The sequence below is a fragment of the Haematobia irritans genome, chromosome 3, assembly GCF_050003625.1.
Source record: "Haematobia irritans isolate KBUSLIRL chromosome 3, ASM5000362v1, whole genome shotgun sequence".
In the NCBI taxonomy this organism is placed as follows: domain Eukaryota; kingdom Metazoa; phylum Arthropoda; class Insecta; order Diptera; family Muscidae; genus Haematobia; species Haematobia irritans.
This window is the reverse complement of record NC_134399.1, coordinates 230588539-230613290: the sequence shown is the minus strand read 5'-3', so window position 1 is coordinate 230613290 and position 24752 is coordinate 230588539. Positions and strand designations below refer to the sequence as shown.

General features: G+C 30.8%; 1 protein-coding gene and 1 long non-coding RNA gene across 3 annotated transcripts in view; one reads left to right on the top strand and one right to left on the bottom strand.

Annotated features, from left to right (window-relative positions):
- Positions 1-24752, top strand: part of Neto (Neuropilin and tolloid-like) — a 212425-nt gene that overhangs the window by 13252 nt on the left and 174421 nt on the right. The gene's annotated exons all lie outside the window — the stretch shown is intronic.
- Positions 19205-20097, bottom strand: LOC142228103 (uncharacterized). The gene is made up of 2 exons (XR_012720069.1): positions 19922-20097; positions 19205-19831 (listed from the first exon to the last, which is right to left on the bottom strand). It is a non-coding gene; the product is annotated as an uncharacterized LOC142228103 (long non-coding RNA).

Sequence of the window (24752 nt, the reverse complement as noted above, 5' to 3'; positions counted from 1 at the left end):
AATTTAAAAAATTTATAAAAGTGAATAATTTCTTCAACATTATTTGTATTACAGAGAAAGGTGCCAATAACTAAAAAATTTCGTGGAAGTGAAAATTACGAGTATGTTAGGGAATGAGCACAATCGTGTTTGGGAAAAAGTCTTCCAAGCATATAATATTTTTGGCTCAAAATGCTTCCAAACATATAATATGTTCACATAAAACAAACATATTAATGTTTCGGCAGTATGCAATAATATATGTGCTTCCTGCAAAATATGTTTGGAACATATGTTAAAGAAGCGATTTTTTTTGAGGGTGCTTCTAAGTGGACATCGGTAGTGATATGTTGAACATTTTTTCGGAATCTTCCGAACATATCTGGAATATATGTAAAAAAAATAAAACAAAACTTTGGTCGAAGCAGGGATTGAACCCACATGCAAGTCGGACGTAGCAACCACTGCTCCACGGTGCCAAACTAAATGTTTGTTTCTGTTAAATAAACTTTGTTTATTCGGTTCGTGGGCGCCGCAAGCTATGCTATATAAATATAACTTAAATGGATATTTATCTGTTGATGACCATAACAGGTACATAGCTCAGTGGTTAGTGTGTTGGCTTACAAAGTGCATGGTCCGTGGTTCGATTCTCCGTCCAGGCGAAAGGTAAAAAATTTTAAAAATTTATAAAATCGTATAATTTCTTCTACATTGTTGGTATTACAGAAAAAGGTGTTAAGAACTAAAAACCCTCGTGGATGTGAGAAATATGTGAGGGAAAATGCAAATAGCAGGAAAACAATGTTTTTTGTTTTCTTGCTATGAAATTATGAAATTGTTTTCACATCCTGGAAAAGAATAAACGTTTATCACAAAAAGCAAAGCAAATGAGAAACGAACTTTGTTTGTCTAAAATTTCGTTTGGGAGGAAAGATTTTTTTTTTGCGTGTACCTACACCACATTTATTGAGTTTAACATAAATATTTACCATTCATTAGCGTTTGTGAACCTTTAAAAGAAGGTCTTGGATGACGATGAGGGACCTGTATTTTTGACGAACCTGTAAGGAATAAACATTGTGAAGAAACATCCTGTGGCCAAAAAAGAGTTGTTAGATTTTGGGACATGGGTGAAGAACCTTTATTGAAATTCTTTGAATTGTTTATTTGTCAGACTAAATTAGTTATACTGTGAATTTCTCGAAAAGTCCAACAAAAAAGAAATGTGATCCACTAAATGAATGTCTTACGTAAATAATATTTCAATAAAAAACAAAATTCAAAATAAACGTGGCCATTTACATGTGAATTTAGATACATATATGGCATACCATGGGTAATGGGTTCACTCCCTGCTTCGACCGAACACCAAATTTTTGTTTTGTTTTTACTTGCATATATTCTAAATATGTTCAGAAGATTCTGAAAAGATGTCCGACATTACATACTGCTAGTTATATTACATTTTTATTATATACTTAAACTCAATTGGATCAAAATTATTTTTTATTGCAAAAATAAAAATTTTGTAACAAAACAATTTTTTTGTGGTAATAAAATTTTGAAATTTTCGTAGAAACTCAAAAATGTCTAAGAAAAGAAAAACGTTTTCGGTACACGGTGTTCAAATGTTTTTTTTTTGCATACGAGGATTAAAACAAAAAAAAAAAACAAACAAAACCCAAAAATAAGTCTGGTCAAAGTTTCCATTTGGTGTGAAAAATGTTCCATTTGAAGTGAAAATACTATATTTGTTAGGCCCTTTTCCGTTCAATGTACTCTGTTTTTCAAGAGGCCCTGCTAGAGCTTTGTATTTAACATGATCTCTCGCTCTCTCTCTCGCTCTGTCGATTACACACATACAAATGTCGTTGCGCCAAGTTCTATAATTCGTCTAACCATGAATTCATTTAAGACAATGACATAGGGATGCAAAGACTTTTTCCATCACTTGCTACGTGCTCAGCTGCTATGGTTTCAACAACTCCACTACTGCTTATGTATGCTAATAAATGACCAACTGGACACATGAACACTAAAGCAATTAAACTAAATGAGTGAGAATTTTGTGGATATCTCAGCAAAACTTTGTCATCCAAATCTCTGACAGGTGGTGATGGATATGGCCGAAAGTAATTAAATCCCCTCATAATTGTAATAATGTGAATTGTGGATTTTTTTCGGCAGAAACTTGAAGGTCCAAATAAGCATAATTCATGAAAAGCAAAAAGTAAAAGTTTTGAAGAATTTTATGCCTCAGATGCTATTAGAGCTTAAGGGATCAGATCATAATGGTAAAAATAGTGTTTATATGTATATGGTATATTTAGATTAACATTTTTAGGCTAACTTAGAATATTCAGTCCATTGTGATACCACAGATGGTGAACTTATCTCTTATCTCCGAACGGAGTTTCAAATTACGGTAAAGAACACTTATAACAGCATTAAAAACGGCGTAAAACTAAAAAATAGATACATTTATGTTAAAGAAAAAATACTAAAATAACTACAAATAGATGCAGAGGATATATCTACATTGAACAAAATATTGGCATGAGGCCAAAGATTTCTTGTCTTCAAAATGTGAATTTTGCTAGTTTTTGCTTAGAGGACAAATGTCTCTAATATAAAGTTTATTTCCTTGTCGATAAACTTGGCAATGGAATCATTTTGTCTTTATTGTTAAGTGATTCGACTTTAAACTGGGCATCTTTACGAGTATTAGTTCATTGGTTCTATGAAAATATGGCTTTAATAATTCCGATATTCTTCAAAATTAATGAAATTTTTTATTTTAAATTGATCCCATTTTTTCCGCTTGTAGCAAAAAATGATTATTATCATTTTATGAAAGCTATTATTTAGAACTTTCCAAAAGTTCCAAAAGTGAGTTTATCAAGATTGAACATTATATTCAACAGAGTTCCAAGAATGTTATTTGAAACGATATTGAATTCAAACTCTTCTCAAGTGTATGTAGTAGGCAATTAATTAAATTTGATGGAACTACTTACCAATCTGCTTCTTCAATCGATTCTATTTATAAAGAGATGAGAATTCCAGGACGAATTCTTTTTACACTAAAGAAGCCAATAGTTCCATTGATTACAATATGCAATTGAAAACGATTCAATGGATCACGATTCAGTCGATTATTTATTTTTGTATCATTCAATGGATCACGATTCAATCGATTATTTTTTTTTTATATCATAGAAGCGTAATTATTGAAAATAAAATTCTACGGTGGGTTCTGGTGTAGAGCGTACTCCGAAGAAAAACTATTGCCGACAATTTGCAAGCTGTTTGGGATAAGAACGAGTAATTTTTTGCTGGGATGAGTTTAATCAATTGACAAAATCAAAATTTTTAATATTTATTTATTTATCCAACATATATAATACAAAAATACGTATGGACAAAAAACTGTATATTATATTAGTATTTTTAATTTTCTTTGTTGAAAAATACTTCAAAAGTTATTAAATACCTATAAAGAGCCTTGAGACACAAAAAAATTATATAAAAATCATATCTAAGCAGAGAGCATATAACATATTTTTCAAAGCTTCTCTAAATGGTTTCACTGCAATGTGGAACGCCGTTCGGACTCGGCTATAAAAAGGAGGTCCCTTGTCATTGAGCTTAACATGGAATCGGGCAGCACTCAGTGATAAGAGAGAAGTTGACGAATGTGGTATCACAATGGACTGAATAGTCTAAGTGAGCCTGATACATCGGGCTGCCACCTAACCTAACCTAACCTATAACATATTTATGCATATTTTGTTTTAACGTTTAATACTTTGTATGTTTTTTAGTTTGATGTAATTGAATCGCAAAATATTAGAGCATCATTAAAAAATTAACACAAATTGTATGCCGTAATAGTTCAGCGTTGATAGAGAAACAACCACAAAGAGGAAACCGAAGTTGCCCCCTTGGGGTGCTGTATGCTTTACGTACAAAATTAAATTTCAATTTAAATTTGTAAAGTTATTTAAATTTTAATTCATTTTTTCCTTCCGAATTTCTTTTAATTACTTATGCTTTCAGTAAACAAAAACTTTCCTTTCCAATGGGGAAAATGTTTTTCTCAGAATGTTTTCATAAGTGCCCCATTATGACAATTCGATTCTAGTTCGAAAATTTCGTTGATTGAGAAACATGCCCTGTGGTTCTCTCGGGAATGTGTTTTCATTATCACTTTATGAATATTAATAACAAAGTACTTCTCATTCATCGAATTGTTATTTTTCTGACTATCTATAAAATATGAATGGCCAGGAATGGGAAATAATTTTTTGTCTCTCCTCTAGTGTTCATTTGCAAGAATTCGTTCCTTGCTTGTAATGTAGATTTATTAGAAATGGCAGAGAAGTACAGGAAGACACCTTAATGATTTTTCTTTTGGTTGTCGACCTTGGGTAAATAAATAAAATGTCTTATTCTACCATGTTGTTGGAACGAAAGCATCAGGAAATTACAAATTGTAGCTCGTCTCTTTAACTTTCGTCATTTTACAATTGGCCCCACTGCGGAAGCGAGTGTTTGCCTCGTACAGGAAATGAACAATATTTTCATTTAATATTTAACGAGTTTCCTATTAGGAATTGAAAGAAGATTCTTTTCTACAGTAAATGATGGCAAAAGTAATTAAGAGCGTTTAAGGAAAAATATTTCTCGCCCCATCTATGTTAAAGACATTCAAGTATATTCTTTACATCTAGTTAGGAGCTCATAGTTTTTTTGTTAATTTTAATATTTTCCATATACATAAATCCCACTCATAAGTATATGAGGGTTGTAGAGAAGCAATTTCGTTTATCTCTGAAAAATGTGTATTCTTGCCATAAATACAAATTTTTTTTATTCCAAATGACAAATTTCGTGAGCAAAAATAAGACTATGCAAAAATAAGACTGTGCAATGCCTCATCATATAAATTGGCTTTTTTCGAAATTACACGCAGAGAAGAAACATGATTGCCACAATCATATTCGAAGAGCAAAATAATATGAAAGCAGCTATTTTTGCGGCGACCATGTAACATTTTAACCTGCAACCATGTTGGTTCAGGGAACATGGTTCTAAGAAAAATACAATTGTCCTCATCTAAAATGTTATTATATTGATAAAAAGAATTTTGTTTCCATTAAAAGACAATGGTCACGATCTAAAATGTTATGTTATTCGTCAAAAATGTTTTTCTTCTAGTTAAAAGAACATGGTCACAACCTAAAATGTTTTGATTTTTATGAAAAAACTTTTTTCGTCGTCGAAAAAAGGACGCCACTTGAGAAAAGAAAACACAAAATCAACTTTATTTATTTGTTTTTATTTATTTATAAACTAATTCATTGTTTATTTGTATTTAAAGGGTGATTCTTTTGAGGTTAGGATTTTCATGCATTAGTATTTGACAGATCACGTGGGATTTCAGACATGGTGTCAAAGAGAAAGATGCTCAGTATGCTTTGACATTTCATCATGAATAGACTTACTAACGAGCCACAACGTCGAATTTTCAGTGAATGGGCCCTAGAAAAGTTGGCAGAAAATCCGCTTTTTTATCGACAAATTTTGTTCAGCGATGAGGCTCATTTCTGGTTGAATGGCTACGTAAATAAGCAAAATTGCCGCATTTGGAGTGAAGAGCAACCAGAAGCCGTTCAAGAACTGCCCATGCATCCCGAAAAATGCACTGTTTGGTGTGGTTTGTACGCTGGTGGAATCATTGGACCGTATTTTTTCAAAGATGCTGTTGGACGCAACGTTACGGTGAATGGCAATCGCTATCGTTCGATGCTAACAAACTTTTTGTTGCCAAAAATGGAAGAACTGAACTTGGTTGACATGTGGTTTCAACAAGATGGCGCTACATGCCACACAGCTCGCGATTCTATGGCCATTTTGAGGGAAAACTTCGGAGAACAATTCATCTCAAGAAATGGACCGGTAAGTTGGCCACCAAGATCATGCGATTTGACGCCTTTAGACTATTTTTTGTGGGGCTACGTCAAGTCTAAAGTCTACAGAAATAAGCCAGCAACTATTCCAGCTTTGGAAGACAACATTTCCGAAGAAATTCGGGCTATTCCGGCCGAAATGCTCGAAAAAGTTGCCCAAAATTGGACTTTCCGAATGGACCACCTAAGACGCAGCCGCGGTCAACATTTAAATGAAATTATCTTCAAAAAGTAAATGTCATGGACCAATCTAACGTTTCAAATAAAGAACCGATGAGATTTTGCAAATTTTATGCGTTTTTTTTTAAAAAAAAGTTATCAAGCTCTTAACAAATCATCCTTTATAATGTCGTGCAAGCAAACTTCACATATTTTTACACACTCTAGTTTGGTTCAATTTCAACAATAAGTAATAATTCCATATTTACTTCGTGACCATCAAATGTACAAACGCAGACATCATGTAACTGCAAATAAAAATAAATTATATCATATATCAAAATGCAGAACAAAAACCAGGTATATTTTTTTCAATTACACTTTCCTTTTTTGTATTCACATAAAACCACGTGCCATTTCTGAATAAATAAATTAACACAATAATTCCGTATTCTCCGTCCATTCCAAGAAACAATCAACACACGACTGACGCGCAAAATGAAAATCGTGTGTACCTGCTCAATGTTTTTATAAAATTCTTGTTGCTGCAAAAAAATTAAATGGTCACGAAAACAATGTACATGGTCTTTATGGTCATGTAATGGTTGTAGACATGTCTATACGTAAACTATAAAAATATTTTTTTCTCTGCAAAAAAAGTAAAAAAATTGAATGGTCAGATACATGATTTTCCTGACCATATAATGGTCTCAAATTCTATCATTTAAATAATAGAACATGTTTGCGGCATTTGAGAACCATTTAAATGCTTATTGCCAACATATATTTTTCTCCGCTCGAAAATTATTTTTACAAAGACAAAATACATGGTTTTCGCGACAATTACATACTCTAAATAAGCATTAAATGGATGCGGCAACCATGTCCAAACATGTTTTTTCTGTGCGTGTATACGAAATATAGGATTTTATGCAAAAGTTTGATTAAGCTTCATTAAGATCAACTTAGGGTGTCCAAAACCGACATCGGTTAACTGAATTCAATTACAGAAAACAAAACCGAAAAAATTGGAATTTCCCGTAACGGTAAAATTAGGTTTTGACCATCGGTTAACCGCTTTTCTGCATTTCTATGGAAGTTCCATCTACTTTGTAATGTGTTTCTTTCGAAGTCGAACTTTTTGTGGCGCAAAATAATCGTAGTAAAATTTCTATGGGACGATGAAATTAAAGAGATATATTATATCATTATTATTTTTTCTTTCATACTAATAAAGAACATCTCGAGAAGTAGTTTCGTGGTCTTTGGCGTTCGTGGCTTACATTGGAGTTCATGGCAGGTGATCTAAGTTTGCACTACTTTCGGATCATAAGTTGGGGATCCGTGGGGATCTAATTTTTTTTAAGCTCGTTTTTGCTGGGTTATTTAGCTATCACCACTTTCTACTAACAATGTAGAAGCAAACATATGATTTTGAGCTAAAAATGAAATCGGGCAGCACTATTCAGTCCATCGTGATAGCATAGTGGAGAACTTCTCTCTTATCACTGAGTGCTGTCCGATTCCATGTTTATATTATTTAGAAACACTCAGAAATGTCACCAGCATTACTGAGATGGGATGATCTAAGGCTGAATATCGTTTTGGATTGAATCCATAAATCTTTGTATGTCGCCTTGCCATGGCAGCCATTGCACCTTATGTAACGTTCTTTAACATAGTATTTTTATACTTCCGATAGGTTTTTTGAATTCTAATCTAAATTTCGCCAAAATCCTCAAAACATTAAAGAAAATGCACCACCTCCGTGCACATGCTTTGTAGTGGAGACAATATTATCTCCTGTCCAAAAGCTACCAGTTTACATTTATACTACAAATCCTCAATTAACAGGACAAAAACAACGGAATTTGTTGCTTCTCCTGATGCGAACTCTTGGCCATCCTTAAAGCCAATTTCTTGGATATATCAGCTTGCCATATTAAATGGTTCCCTATAGAATTATAATTGACCATTAATATCCTGTTGAGAGTTGTGACAGGGATAGATGATCATGATTGTTTCAAATCGATACCAAACTTTCCTAACTGCATCAGTACAGTTTTGCTATTGATGACTCCTTGGAAAATTCCATTTGTAGCACTTTCGAAACTTTGTTTATCGACCATTAAAAGCAGCTTAAATATTATCTAGAAAAGAGAATTATCCTTTGGATAACTCTACGTGGTTAGCAATAACTGACTACAGGTATCGTGTAAAATGCCAAATATCCAAATTACCTATATTTATTAAAGGCAGGAAGAAGGAAGAGATCCCAACCACATTCCATTTATTGGCTAAGGCTCTTTGTGCATGCAAAGCTTTGCCAGCCTCAAAGAAAACAGTGAACAAATTGTTGTTTGAGTGCTTCCTTCGAAAGTGGCTTTTTTATTAGGAATTTTGGTCATTTAGCCTGAAGTGGAACTCTCTAATTTCCCATTTCCTGTTGTACCCGAGAAGAGCCTTTAGAAAAACATTATTTTTGAATTATTACCGGGCCAAAAAGAACACAAAATGCAATCCTTTTTGGGATAGGCAATTTTAGGAAAATTTCAGTGTGTCACCGGCTCCCGGCTAACTTCCGTCCATTATAAATGATCTCTTTTTTATGCTGTGGAAATTTTTTTTAATGTAATTTTTTACTCCTTTGCTTAGATTCTTTCACTCTATGTCAGTCAGTAGAATCGGCAACAACAACACCCAATTGTTGTTGTTTTCATTTTAATTATGATTTACATAGCATTAAAAGGGCTATGCTGATACAAACTCCTATTTTGTGTGTGTGTGTGTGCGAAGCAAAGACCCAACGATGATGTTATATCCGACAACCTGATGGGATTTCATCAGATCTTCTACAGCAAAGAACATCATTGGGACTGTTGCGAGTGACAAAGCAAAATGTTTCACTTTTTTGTTTTATTATCGAATGCTCCGCCTGACACAAATGACAAAAAAGGGAACTTTTTCTGTTAGTATAAGGAGCAATGATGTGCTTTTTTTCCAACAAGATAACTTCCCAAAAGGACCGGAAAGATGGTGGCGATGATTTGGTTCGAAGTGTCAAATGTTTGTCCAACAACATTCGGAGTAGCACATTTTGTACCATACTACTGCAGATATACACATGCTCGTCGAGACTTTCAACATTGGCAATGTCATTGCTGTCTATCCCCAATGGTTAATTATTTGCCAGTGAATCACAAAGAAAACCTCAAAAGCATATCCAATTATGGTAATCATTTAAATTTCATATCTAAGGAAATTTGGGTTTTGTGTTGTTATTGCTTCATTGGTTCAGTTTGATGGTCTACATGACCCTCATTTCCTTGCCTATGGGGTAGAGTATGTGACACTGCCTATACAAATTTACCCTCTCAGCAAGGAAAAAGTTCTTAAAGTTGTGACTTCACATTCATATGTGTTTGCCATTTCAAATGGGTGTGTGTGTGTGTGCGTGATGTTGTGCTTGTTTGTGTTTATTATTAAATCATATCCTGTTCCGCCAAATAATTCACAAAGTTGTAATGCGCTGCGGAAACAAATTTTCAAGTTACAATTAACAGGAACTTGATTAAAATGTTGTCAACAATGTTAGCGTATGTGTGAAGTTTGTGAAATTGTAACGGTAATTAGAAAGCAAACATTGGAGTGTGTGTAAGTATGTGCGTGTGCGAGTGTTTGAGTGTGTGCTGGGAGGAGTTTAAGGATCTGAGTAATGAATAAATTATGCCACACAAAACTTATTTTCACATCCTGACATCTATGCGGGAGTGGGAAAATATTTCCACTTGTAATTATCTCTCGTTCACATCCGACCTTGTTCCAATTTCATTTGTCGCATTTTCATTTTTCCTCGATATGCCCCCCCTTGGGCCCCGTACCTTACATTTCACTATGGCCCCCCTATTGCATTTTTGCATGCCACTTGCCGGATTTACTGTCTACGCTTAATTGTTTCTTTGGCAAGTGGTGTACTATATTTTGCAAATATGAATGGAGGAGCATATAAATGGAACTTTTTCGAAAATAAATGCGCCCTGTGTTGTTTTGTATGCTGCTCATCTAAAGCTGAAATTTCCACATCAAGGAAGTTTGGCAAAATAACAGGAAGTAGTGTTGACGTTTACTCGAAGAGTTGTTTGTGAGAACGATAAAAAGCTTGAATCTATGAATAGCAGACTGTAAAAAAAAAAAAAAACAAACTACAATTGAGTTACCAAACAGCATGACAGAAAATCAACTCTTAAAAAAAATCTATAAAACTAACTTACATAAAGGATCTACCTAGAAACATAGAAAACTCATATCCTTTGAAGACCGATACAGTCTGGATTGACAAAATAGCACAATATGGTAATATCAAAGTTTACTTTAACTTTAGATTAAATTCATCATATCTACAGTTTATAGTGTAACCAATCTTTCATATGAAACATTTCAGTTGGGAAGAATTGTTCATAACAAATGAATAGCACATGTAACAAAGGTGAAAATTATGAAATATTTTGTGGAGATGAAAAAAGGGTTTTAAACTTGGCTAAATTTGAAACATTCAAGAATGTGTATCAAACTATGTTTGGCTATACTTATCAAAACAAGAAATAGTCTGTCGTAAACTGTATGGTATTTGACATACATTTACGACGTATTTTACCATATGTCAAAAATGTCGTAAACCTTCGTAAAATACTTAGTTTTTGACAACATTGAAATTGGTATAGCATACGGGTTTTAGAACCGTTTCCTTTCTTATATTATATTCTTTTTTGGTATGCCTACCACGCCTGTTGTCACAGTTGGCAGAATTCTATAAAAAATAGTAGATTTTTTACTGTTTGGTAGATTCTTAATATTTTGGTAGATTTTGCCAAATATTCCTCTTCGGCTAAGAGGTAAATTTTCTATAAAAAATAAAATTTTGAAAAAAAAATTCTACAAAAAATAAAATTTTGACAAAATTTTCTATAAAAAATAAAGTTTTGGCAAAATGCAATTTTCAAATTTTCACAAAAATTTCTATAGAAATAAAATTTTGATAAAACTTTCTATAGAAATAAAATTTTGACAAAATTTTCTATCGAAATAAAATTTTGACAAAATTTTCTATCGAAATAAAATTTTGACAAAATATTCCATCGAAATAAAATTTTAAGAAAATTTCTCTGTAGAAATAATATTTTGACAAAATTCTCCATCAAAATAAAATTTTGATAAAATTTTCTATAGAAACAAAATTTTGAGAAAATTTTCTATAGAAATAAAATGCTGCCAATTTTTTTATAGAAATAAAACTGTTTTTGTTTTTGATTTCAGATTAAGTAGAGGATGCTGATGAGGAATGTGGTAATTCCTAAACGTTCGTCCATCCAACCATCTTGCAGGGCTTTGCCCAAATAAATTTGACAAACATTATTTTCCGCTGTTGGTTAAGCTACACGTGTAGTTTAGTCAAAGCAGGGGTTTTAAGCTGAAATCAAAAACAACAACAATGATTAAAGGAAAAAAACCAACAATAACAAAACAAAACGTATGCAAAAAAATAGAAATAAGATTTTGACAAAATTTTCTATCAAAATAAAATTTTGACAAAATTTTCTATAGAAATAATATTTAGACAAAATTTTCTATAGGAATAAAATTTTTACAATATTTTCTATAAAAAATAAAGTTTTGGCAAAACTTCCTACAAAAAATGAAATTTTCAAAAAAAATAAAATTTTGACAAAAATTTCTTGTTGACGACATTCGTTGTAAAAATTTTAGAAATAATATTTTGACAAAATTTTTTGTAGGAATAAGATTTTGACAAAATTTTTTATCGAAATAAAATGTTGACAAAATTTTCTGTAGGAGTAACATTTTGACACCGTGGTGCAATGGTTAGCATACACAAGGTCGTGGGTTCGATTCGAACACCAAAAAGTTTTTCAGCGGTGGGTTATCCCACCTCAGTAATGCTGGTGACATTTCTGAGGGTTTCAAAGCTTCTCTTAGTGGTTCCACTGCAATGTGGAACGCCGTTCGGACTCGGCTATAAAAAGGAGGTCCCTTGTCATTGAGCTTAACATGGAATCGCGCACTCAGTGATAAGAGAGAAGTTCACCAATGTGGTATCACAATGGAAGTAATAGTCTAAGTGAGCCTGATACATCGGGCTGCCACCTAACCTAACCTAACCTAACATTTTGACAAAATTTTCTATATAAATACAATTTTGACAAAATGTTCTATATAAATACAATTTTGACAAAATTTTCTATATATATAGAAATAAAATTTTGACAAAATTTTCTATATAAATAAAGTTTTAACAGATTTTTCTATTGAAATAAAATTTTGACAAAATTTTCTATAGAAATGAAGTTTTCACAAAAAAATCTATCGAAATAAAATTTTAACAAAAAATTCTATAGAAATAAAATTTTGACGAATATGTTGTAAAAATTTTAGAAATAATATTTTGACAAAATTTTCTGTAGGAATAAGATTTTGACAAAATTTTCTATCGAAATAAAATTTTGACAAAATTTTCTGTAGGAATAACATTTTGACAAAATTGTCTATATAAATAAAATTTCGACAAAATTTTCTATAAAAATAACATTTTGACAAAATTCTCCATCAAAATAAAATTTTGGCAAAATTTTCTATAGAAATAAAATGTTGACAATTTTTTTACATAAATAAAATTGTGACTAAATTTTCTATTAAAATAAAATTTTGACAAAATTTTCTATTGAAATAAAACTTTGACAAAATTTTCTATAGAAATAAAATTTTGACAAAATTTTATTTTTATAGAAAATTTTCTATCGAAATAAAATTTTGACAAAATTTTCTATAAAAATAAAATTTTGACAAAATTCTCTATCAAAATAAAATTTTGGCAAAATTTTCTACAGAAATAAAATGTTGAAAATTTTTTTATAGAAATAAAATTTTGACAATTTTTTTATAGAAATAAAATTTTGAAAAAATTGCTATCAAAACAAAATTTTGACAAACTTTTCTATACAAATAAAATCTTGACAAAATTTTCTACAGAAGTAATATTTTGACAAAATGTTCTATAGAAATAAAATTTTGACAAAAGTTTCTATAGAAATACAATTTTTACAAAATTACATTACATTATACAGGTATATGATTTTTTCAACGTTTACAACTTTTTGACAATATAAATCCCTAAATATTGTTTCTCGGACCATCTCTGATCAAAGCTCTTAGCAATTCAGCAAAACCCGTTTTTGGAACAAATTTCGAGTATCCTTTTTTGACACTTCTTTCACCAAAGCTTCAAGCAAACGTTGTCTTCAAAAAAATCCATGTTAAACCTTTTTTAATAAAAATATCCTAAATAAAGCCATAATAAACAAGGTTAAGTTAAGAACCTTTAGACTCACGTGTTACATTGATGTCTTACGTTATCTGTCACCGTCGCCATATTTATCTTTTTTTCTCTATTGTCTCTTGCACTATCTGACATTTCAAACATATATATGTTTATACGAAAATACAAAATTAATATATGTTTGCACCAGATATAATATATTTAGGAAAATATGATGTGCCAAACATAATGTTTTCAAGATATTGACACACATATCGGAAACATGTTATTTTAATTTATGAATATTATATGCTTGCACTTAAAAATAATGTGCTAAAAATTTGAGTGCCAAACATATAATTTTTACACCGCAACATATGAAAAACCATGTTTTTCGTCCGAGCAATACCAAAAAAAATATGGTTTAAAAAGTTTTCAATATAGAATGGCTTAGAACGTTTTTTAGAAGCCTTTTATCACAGTCCAATTTTACATTTATGCCCTATATTGCGTACTACGAGTATATTTGATTAATATTTTATCTGCGAAATGCATAAGAAAATCCAATTTGCGCTCAACAACCAGACAATTTTCCATGTGTATGTAGACCATGGCAAGGAACAAGGGAGGCAGATGACTACAAAAAGATTGTTTAGTGTACTTTTACCGATTCATGAGAATGTTGTTACATAAATTTATGATGATGCATTTTTTGCTTAGTTTCCAGAAGAGAGTTTCTTAGTTTTTCATTCCGGAGCGGGAACAGCGGGAGCTGTGAATATTGTGCGAAACAGCAAAAAGCAGACATTACATTTGAAAAACATTCCGATTTCAGCTTTGCCTTGCGAAAGCTTAAATGTAAAAGGCAAAACTGGGCTAAGTGTACTGATGCTGTAGCATTGCCAACGGAGATACGCCAAACGGAGGAGGATAGCAAAACACTTTACCTTGAGTATTATTGCTGAAGATGGAACAACGATTTATGAAGAACGTGAGCGTGTGTGTATGTCTATACATATATGGAATGTGTGTGTGTGTGTGTCTTGGCTCTTAGACACATATTACCAAAATCGTAATCGGTTTACGGATGAGAACACACACTTCACTCTTACCAAGATTTGTCTTAAAGTTGCTTTGGGATTTTTCATCGCAATCTCATTCGAAGCTATTCTCCTTGAAAAACAAAAAAAAAAAACTGATTACTATAAATGGATGGTTTTTTTGCGGAAAAGTATATGAATGAGATGTAAGAATATGAGATTTCATTAAAAAAGAAGAAAGTGTCCATTTAGTTGTGGGTTACATAAAGTCGTCTTAATAATACATATATGTGGCATATATTGAAAGATTACATGTCAAGCATTGACACAGCGTAAACCATAAACTCCCTCTCGCACTGTCATGTCAATTAAGATTTACGTACATTTCATATTTTTTCAATCACTTGTCATTTATATTCATAGTTCATATCTAACGTTTTATTCTTCAATCTACTTTGTCTATACCAATCTCCAGGATTATTAAAAGAATGTCATTGATTATCATTTCAATATAGAAAATATTGTTTTATTATTACCCAGCAAAAAAAATTGGAATTTCTTCCAAAGGTACAACTTTAAAAGCACTTCTAGAAGATGTACTCCAAATGATGTTCTTTATTTTAACTACACAGGAAGTTCTTTTCATTAAATTTTTATAACATGCTTTTTTCATATTTTTAATGGGTAATTTTACCTTTTTTGTTTCAAATTGGTTAAAAACAGTTTAGGAATTCATAAAATGGTACAAATTATTTAAATTTTGTCAAAAAACGCTAAATCCAATCTGAAAAAATTATGAATTTTTGAAAATATTTGTGGCAAAACCTTTCAGACAAGCGTTAAAATCAAAAAAAAAAAAAAAAAAAAAATATATATATATATATATATATATATATATATATATATATATATATATATATATATATATATATATATATATATATATATATATATATATATATATATATATATATATATATATATATATATATATATATATATATATATATATATATATATATATATATATATATATATATATATATATATATATATATATATATATATATATATATATATATATATAAAATTATAAATATTATTTATTTGACAAAATATCACATAATTTTTTTAATTTACATCCAAAACATTGAATCGGATCACACCTAAAGAAGTGATGCAAATTCAGTGCACCGGCTGTTGAAATGAAGGACTTCCGTCCTATGACAAGCCCATGTTAAATTCATCGCTTCTGTGCAAATTTTTGCACCACTTCCGGATTCAAAAAGAACATTTTCATTACTTTTTTGGCGAGGCTTTTTTTGCTGGGTATGTTAGCCGGACAGCAAGGCGAACTGGTTAGTTATTATACACTAATTTGGACGAAAAATTATTATATATATTTTTTTTTATTAGACATAAAGACTAAGAAATTGGTATCATTACGTTATTGAAAAGAAAATGCCAGATATCAATCTACAAAAGCCTTTCTAATCACATGTTTAATCGCTGGTTAATTCGAATTGTTTTTCATTGGTGGTATTTTATGTTAAATGGTGCTGGGTTGTAGATGAGACAATTGTTGATTGCATGAACTAGACATTTAAATTGAAACCTTAATTAGTTCTCAATTTAATCCAAAGATGAGTCAATAATGTTAATTCGATTTCAAAGACATGTTCCCTAGTCAATTGCAAATAGATGGACTCATAGGCAAACTCTCAACGAAGAGACGAATTTTAGTCAATCCAGGGCAAGCAAACATTCCAAGGCATATGAACGAAGGCACTCTGGAAGGATGAGTTCTATTATCTTTAAATTGTAATTGTGTAATACATAGTGTTTAGCTCTCATTACAAAAACAAAGCGCAAAAATAGTGACACATGTAAGTAATGCGACATCATTAGTTAGCGAAAAATTCACAGATACACTTTTTGTATGAGACTACGGACGACTAGGAGTACTCTTAGGAGAACTATTTATGGGTAATTGTTGCAAGACATAGGTTAGGTTATGTGGTAGCCCGATGTATCAGGCTCACTTAGACTATTCAGTCCATTGTGATACCACAGTGGTGAACTTCTCTCTTATCACTGAGTGCTGCCCGATTCCATGTTAAGCTCAATGACAAGGGACCTCCTTTTTATAGCCGAGTCCGAACGGCGTTCCACATTCCAGTGAAACCACTTAGAGAAGCTTTGAAACCCTCAGAAATGTCACCTGCATTACTGAGGTGGGATAATCCACCGCTGAAAAACTTTTTGGTGTTCGGTCGTAGCAGGAATCGAACCCACGACCTTGTGTATGCAATGCGGGCATGCTAACCATTGCACCACGGTGGCAAGACATAACTATTGATTTACTTCAATTCCTCTCACACTTAAACCCACTTCTTTCATTGAGTGCTTGAAATACCACGAACTCTGAGCTCTATACATCTTTAAGAAAATAGCTGTGATTCTGTACTGTGCACAACAATAGTTAGACTTATAATACTACAGGGTATTGTAGTCTGAATGCCACCCCTTCAGAAATCGATTTTTTTGTGAAATGTCGGCCAAGACAAGTGCAGATTCCCTCAAATTATATATTTGCATTGGACATATTGATTCCACAGTCAGTTAGGGGATAATAGCGGTAAATTTTGGGTCTATTGCCGTGGTCCGAAGAAAAACAGGGGCACTAATATGTAAGAAGAATTTGAAGGTGGAAAACTTTGGATAAATTTCCTTTGAAGTAACGAAAATAAAGTTGTTTTGTTGTTTTTGCTTTTCACTCTTTTTATACCCTCCACCATAGGATGGTGGGTATATTAACATTGTCATTCCGTTTGTAACACATCGAAATATTGCTCTAAGACCCCATAAAGTATATATATATATATATATATATATATATATATGTATGCCTTGCGCATGTTTTCGGTACATTTTTTCAATATATCGCATACATTGGGTACATTTCGATGTTTTGGGGACTGTCCCTGAAATTTTCTGTTACCTTCCGCATATTTCAGGGACGGTGATATTTTCGGTACATTTACAAAAAAAATTCGTTTTTGGGTTTTTTTGAAACCTCCACTTTTCCACAACATTTTTAGCTATTTAATATCAAACAATTCATTCACCTTGTATTATATTTTTTAAATTTAAATTTATTATTATTTTGCCAGGGTTGCCATAAATGTAGATGAAAATTTGTTCCGTTACGGCGTCAAGGTTTTAATTTCTGATCGCCTTCGAACTCCAGTATGGTATGAAACCCAGATGAGTAGTTTAATATTGAAGAAGAAGAAAATAAATATACTATTGAATAGAACTACAGGCAAATTTTAGTAATGTTTACAAATTTTACGACAAAAATCTGGGTATTCTGGTTTTATTTGCCCAAATCGGAAGACCATATATATTGGGACTTTGTCCACGTCTGAGCTGCTTTGGATCGAATTCGGCTCACTTAAATAGAATGTTAAATTTAGTCTCCATGTAAAATATCTATTCAATTGGTTTAAAATCTCGGGGGTAAAATGTGGGTATCCTAGCCATATTTACCCCGTCGAGAAAATATATATATGGGGTCTATATTTATATCTGAACAGATTTTTACCAAATATGGCACACATTACTAAAATTTTAATTGCACTCCCTGTGCACTCCCATTCCCTGCGATTAAAAGTTTTCGGAGTGGTCACAAGAATCTAAATCGGGCGAAAGATATATATGAGAGCTATATCTGAACCGATTTCAAACAACATCTACGTTCATTTCATCTACTCCCTGTCCAAAATTTTAAATAAGTCGGAGTAACTCTTTGGCCTTTATGTAAAATCTACATCTGAACCGATTACAACCAACATTGGTATGTATAGTTGGATTGTCAGTTCTACTCCCTGTGCAAAATTTCAAGTAAATCGGAGTAAAACTTGGGCCTCTGTTGTCATATGAGTGTAAATCGGTCTGATATACATATATGGATGCTATACCTACATCTGAACCGATTTCAATCAACTTTGGAATGTATAGCTAGATTGCCACTTCTACTCCCTGTGCAAAATATCATGTAAATCGAAGTAAAACTATGGCTTCTATGGCCATATGAGTCTAAATCAGGCGAAAGACATATATGGGAGCTATATCTGAATCTGAACCAAATTCAAACAACATCTACTTTCATTTCATCTACTCCCTGTCCAAAATTTAAAATAAGTCGGAGTAACACTTTGGCCTGTATGTAAAATCTACATCTGAACCGATTTCAACCAACATTGGTATGTATAGCTAGACTGTCAGTTCTACTCCCTGTGCAAAATTTCAAGTAAATCGGAGTAAAACTTAGGCCTCTGTGGTCATATGAGTCTATGGGAGCTATATCTAAATCTGAACCGACTTCAAGCAGCTTTGGCACGTATAGCTTGAACGACACTTTTGATCCCTTTGCAAAATTTCAAGTAAATCGGTGTAAAACTGTGGCCTCTGTGCTCATATGAGTGTAAATCGGTCTAATGATATATATGGGAGCTATGTCTTCAATCACAGAAATGATAGTATCAATCACCACAGTCAATTAAAAAATTAATTGATCCAATTAAAAAATTGATTGTTTTATTTATTGATTATTTATTCTTGTGATTGATTTTTGTTTTAATTAAGAAATTTGTTGAATCAATTAAATTTTTAATTGAATATTTTTGAAAATTCAATTAGAATTATAATTGGAAATATTTTGGTGAAAATTTTTTCTATGTAAATGTTATTATTAGTTGATGGGGAATTATGTAGAGCAACAATTCAAGAAGTTTATATTTATTTAAAAGTAATTGCACGAAAAAAATAGGCAGTCATATTATTTCGCACAAATATGTTTAGGACTCTCTTCTCGATGATACTTGCTGATATTCGCTTTTCGGAGAAACGAGCTAAGATTCCTTTTTAAATATATCACTTCCAGTTCAAATTTTCCAAACTCTTCGACGCAATGTACTTCTATGTACAATGATTTGGGGGTCTTAAAACACCAGTCAAATCAATACCCCGACCATCCCCAAATGACCGCATATACGAAGCGAACGATTAATATTTCTTGAAAAATGAGACCTCTGGTCCAAGTTCCCAACGCATTGCATCAATTCGCTGTAAACGTTGATATAAATAAGTGAGAAGACCACGCCTGTTTCGTTGCACAGCAGAATTGCGAAAATTCAAAAGTGGACATTAAGTTCGATCACCCGAAGTTGAATAATTGGCCCTATAAAGATAACTCATTCATATTTGGAACAACGAATTTCCGCCTAAGCACAATTTCCGTCGAATATAGCCTTGATTTCCTCCACAACTTGTCATTCGTCATCCTACGAATTAAATTAAAAAATTTTTATTGAAGACTTTATAGTACAATCACTAATCAAAGAAAATTAAATGAATTAGAAGATAGATGTTACCCAAATCAAAGGCAGATATTGATTACAATCTCCTTTCCAATTCTTTAAATAATTCAAATGCCTTGTTTGATTTGCTTTTTTCATGCTGTATTGCTTGAAATATTTGCATTCGTTTGTTTGGCGTTAGAATTTATTTTTCCGAGCCAAAATAAGATCTTTGTACAGCTGATGATTGCACTCCCTTGCATAGCACCTAAACAAAATCGTTTACAATAAAGCGTAACATCGTAACATTCAATGACGATAATAGGTCTGTTTTCCATAACATTACCTGGCCTTTTTTAAACAATTTTGAGATAGGGTCTGAATATTCCACCGAAACTAACAAATTTTAATATAATTTTGTGTAACGAATCGTGGTCATCTCCAGAAAAAGGACGGTACTATGTTTGGTTTACGAGTTGAAAATCACAATTTTCGTCGTTATGCTGTTACTATGTTCGTTTCTGTGAAAAACGAATATCAGCATTTATCACAGTGAATGGGGTCCCAAACACAGAGTTATTAATATATTTCAGCGAAATAATATGCCACCCTATATTTCGGTGCGAAAATATCAGCGTTAAATAATAATCTGTTCGAAAAAACCTGGAGTGTAACGGGTTTCTGTACGAAAACGTGATCGTAGTACTAGGCTTTACTTTAAAATAATACTCTGTTATACTCCATACCGCAAGCTAAGGCTTTCTTATCCATTAAGGCCGGTATGCACCTCTAGCGAAAAATTTCATTCCCATAAGAAATGCATTGCTATTTATGCTAACGAAATTTTCGGTAGCGTTCAATTTCATAAGCTGGTACGCACCTCTAATGGAAATAACAGGGTTTTCAAAAGCATATTTTGGCAGCAAACATTTAATTTATTACAATTACTGTGTGCGTAAAAGTTTTAAATGGTCTGTAAATAATAAGCAATTTATTTGAGGAATATTTGGAACATATATTAACAATTTTTAAAAGCGATTAGCTTGTTTAAAATTTGTGTACACATCCCTGTTCTTTTGTTGTAGACTTAAATAAGTTTTTGCTACCGAAAATTTCGCTAGAGGTGCATACCGGCCTTTAGTAAAAGAAAACAAACCTATTATTTTGGCATTTTAACGAACTTCTGCAAAAGACAATGTAGTATTAAAAATTAGTTTTGTCAAATGTTTCAATCGTCTTGCAGTTTGCGTCGAAAAATAACAATAACAAAGTTATACCAAAATTATGATTGAACGTCAAAATAGAATTTAGATCGTTAAATATTTTAACATGTTTTGAAAAAATGCATTTTTAAAATTTAAAAACATATTGGGTAAAAATAGTGTATTTTAAACAGAAAATGTTCAGTGACAATTTTGTCAAAAAACTTAGTTTTCGAAATATCGATCGTTGAAAAGTTTAATATTTTAAAATGTTTTGGACAAATGGCTGCATTTATACTAAATTAAAAAACAGAGCATATTAGTATAAATAGTGTATTTTAAATAGAAGATGTAAAACAATTTTTTTGCCAAAAAAGTTTAGTTTTCGAAAAATCGATAGCTGAACATTTACATATTGTAAAATTGTTTACTCAAATGGCTGCATTTTTTACAAATTTTAACAAAACAATGTATATTGGATCTAAAAAGTGTCTTTTAAAAACAATATGTTAAGTACCAATTTATTCAAAAAAGCTATTTTTCCAAAAAATGTCCAAATATTTAAATTTTCAACGATCGATCTCCCCAAAAATTAAGCATTTTTGTCGAAATTGTTACTCACGTTTTCTCCTTAAAATACACTATGTTAGTTATACCCAATATGCATTTTTTTGTTAAATTTTTTAAAAACTCCAGCCATTTTTCCAAAAAATTTTAAAATATTTAAATTTTCAACGAACGATATATCGAAAACTAAACTTTTTAACCAAATTGTTACTAACCGTTTTCTCTTTAAAATACCCTATTTATACCCACTATGAATTTTTGTTAAATTAGAAACAAACAAAAATGCAGCCATTTCTCAAAAAATATCTCGAAAACTAAGCTTTTCTGACAACATTTTTACTTGAAATTTTCTCTTTACAATACGCTATTTATAGCAATATGCAATTTTTGATTAAATATTGTAAAATATTTAAATTTTCAACGATGCATATCTCGAAAACTAAGCATTTTTGAGCAAAATGTTACTTAACATTTTCTCTTTAAAATACACTATTTATATCCAATATGCAACTTTTTTGTTAAATTTTGTAAAAAATGCAGCCATTCTTCCAAAAATTCTAAAATATTTAAATTTTCAACAATCGGTATCGCGAAAACTAAGCTTTTTGACCAAATTTTTACTTAACATTTTCTCTTTAAAATACGCTACTTATACACAATATGCTCTTTTTGGTTACGTTTTGTTAAAAAATGCAGCCATTTTTTCAAAAAATTGAAATTTTCAACGATAGATATCTCAAAAACTAAACTATTTTGAGAAAAATCTTACTTATTTTAATTTTCTCTTTAATATACACTATTTATATCCAACATGCAACTTTTTTGATAAATTTACTAATAAATGCAGCCATTTTTCCAAAAATTCTAAAATATGTAAACTTTCAACGATCGATATTTCGAAAATTAAGCTTTTTTGAGAAAAATGTTACACAACATGTTCTCTTAAAAATACGCCAATATGCACTTTTTGGTTAAATTTTGTAAAAAAAATGCAGCCATTTTTTTCAAAAAATTTTGACATTTTTAAATTTTCAACGATCGATATCTCGAAAACTAAGCTTTTTTAGAAAAATGTTATTTAAAAATGTTACATAACATTTTCTCTTAATAATACACCAAAATGCACTTTTTGGTTAAATTTTGTAAAAAAATGCAGTCAATTTTTTTAAAATATTTAAATTTTCAATGATCGATATCTCGAAAACTAAGCTTTTTTGACAACAATTTTACTTCACATTTTCTCTTTAAAATACACTATTTTTATCCAATACGTTCCTTTTTTGTTAAATTTTCTAAACAATGCAGCCAATTTTCCAAAGTTCTAAATTATTTAAATTTTTAATGATCAATATCTCAAAAACTCAGCTTTTTTGACAAAATTTTTACTTAACATTTTCTCTTTAAAATACGCTATTTATACCCAATATGCACTTTTTGGTTAAATTTGGTAAAAAAAAATGCCGCCATTTTTCAAAAAATTTCTAAATTTTAAACGATCAATATCTCAAAAACTAAGCTTTTTTGACAAAAGTTTTACTTAACATTTTCTCCTTAAAGGCCGGTATGCACCTCTAGCGAAAAATTTCATTCCCATAAGAAATGCATTGCTATTTATGCTAACGAAATTTTCGGTAGCGTTCAATTTCGTAAGCTGGTACGCACCTCTAATGAAAATAACAGGGTTGTCAAAAGCATATTTTGGCAGCAAACATTTAATTTATTACAATCATTGTGTGCGTAAAAGTTTTAAAAGGTCTGTAAATAATAAACAATTTATTTGAGGAATATTTGGAACATATATTAACAATTTTTAAAAGCGATTAGCTGGTTTAAAGTTTGTGTACACAGCCCTGTTTTTTTGTTGTAGACTTAAATAAATTTTTGCTACCGAAAATTTCGCTAGAGGTGCATACCGGCCTTAAAACACGCTACTTATACCCAATATGCACTTTTTGGTTACATTTTAGTAAAAAAGTGCAGAAAATTTTTCAAAAAATTTTAAAATATTTAAATTTTCAACGATCGATATCTCGAAAACTAATAATTTTTGACAAAATTTTTCTTAACATTTTCTCTACGCTATATATACCCAATATGTGGAGCCATTTTTTCAAAAAATTTAAAATATTTAAATTTTCAACGTTATCTCGTTGAAAAAAAATTTTTTTAACAAAATTTTTACTTAACATTTTCTCTTTAAAATACGTTATTTATACTCAATATGCACTTTTTGGTGAAATTAAAAAAAAATGCACCCATTTTTCCAAAATATTCTTAAATATTTAAATTTTCAATGACCGATATCTCGAAAACTAAGCTTTTTTGACAAAATTTTTACTTAACATTTTCTCTTTCAAATACGCCATTTATACCCAATATGAACTTTTTGGTTAAATTAAAAAAAAAAAAAAAAACAATGCGGCAATTTTTTCAAAAAAATTTAAAATATTTAAATTTACAACGATCGATATCTCGAAAACTAAGCTTTTTGGACAACAATTTTACATAACATTTTCTCTTTCAAATGCACTATTTATTCTCAATATGCACTTTTTGGTTAATTTTTTTTTTAAAAAATGCAGCAATTATAAAATATTTAAATTTTCAACGATTGATATCTTGAAAACTAAGCTTTTTTGACAACAATTTTACTTCACATTTTCTCTTTAAATTACACCATTTACATCCAATATGCGAATTTTGTGTTAAATTTTGTAAAAAATACAGCCGTTTTTCCAAAAAATTCTAAATATTAAAATTTTCAACGACCAATATCTCGAAAACTAAGCTTTTTTGAAAAAAATTTTACTAACCAATTTCTCTTTCAAATACGCTATTTATACCCAATATGCACTTTTAGGTCAAATTTAAAAAAAAAGTGCGGCCATTTTTTAAAATAAATTTAAAATATTTAGATTTTCAACGACTGATATCTCGCAAACTAAGATTTTTTGACAAAATTTTTACATAACATTTTCTTTTTAAAATACGCTAGTTATACCCATGATGCAACTTTTTTGTTAAATTTTGTAAAAAATGCTGCCATTTTTCAACAAAAAGTTAAAATATTTAAATTTGCAGAGATCGATATCTCGAAAACTATGTTCTGTTAAGAAAAATGCTACTTAACATTTTCT